Below are 867 nucleotides of genomic sequence, written 5' to 3'. Positions count from 1 at the left end.
CCGCTCAGTGGGGCAAGGATCCAGCATTGCCGTGAGCTGTGGTGTAGGTCTCAGACATGGCTCGGATCTGGCGTGGCTGTGGCTGTGGTGTAGGCCAGCAGCTGCAGCTCAGATTCGACCCCTAGCCTGGGAACCTCCATATGCCACAGGTGTATCCCTAAGAAGTCAAAAAAAAAAGACCATTTCTTAAATGATTAGGGCCTTGATAGAAGGTGGGTTGTCCTTTGTGTTTCTGAATTCTCCGCAGTCCTGCAATATTTTACATGCAGTAGGTGATTAATAAAACAAGTGCTGCGTTGAGTCACCCTGCAGTGCCTTGAGGTTGACATGGTGGGTGGTCTGTGCCCTCAGGAAGGGTTTCCCAGCACCGCGTGGCCTGGCGCCCTGCCCTGCCCTTCGTTGTGTAATTGCACTTCCCAGGGTCTGGCCTCCCGCAGGCCTGAGGGCTGCGAGGGTGTCTGCTTGGCGTGTGTATCCCTTAGATGAGCCGCTGGGACGAAACCAGAGGTGCGTGTTGAACTCATCCTTCGAAGGCACTGAAGTTTGGAAACTCGGAGTGCAACGTGGGTGTATCAAGACTTCGTACGTTTCTCTTCTAAACGCAAAAGATCACAGAGGAAATTTCACCTCGCTCTCGCTCCATTCTTTGCTTGGGGACTTGTCTCCTCCTTTCTGAGAAATATCTTTCTGCTTTTAGTTGTGGACGCCGTCTTGGGTCAGCACTTCCAGTCCCTTAGTTGAGGTCGCTCCGCTGTGACCCAAATAGTCGTGGAGGGGGATACGGGAGGGTCCCCTTCATTCTGCTTGAGAAGATTTGGGGGAAATAAACCAGCTTATCCTTACCTTTTTTTGGTTTGTTTTTTGTTA

This window comes from Phacochoerus africanus, chromosome 12 (genome assembly GCF_016906955.1).
Source record: "Phacochoerus africanus isolate WHEZ1 chromosome 12, ROS_Pafr_v1, whole genome shotgun sequence".
In the NCBI taxonomy this organism is placed as follows: Eukaryota; Metazoa; Chordata; class Mammalia; order Artiodactyla; family Suidae; genus Phacochoerus; species Phacochoerus africanus.
Note: the sequence above shows the minus strand (reverse complement) of the source record.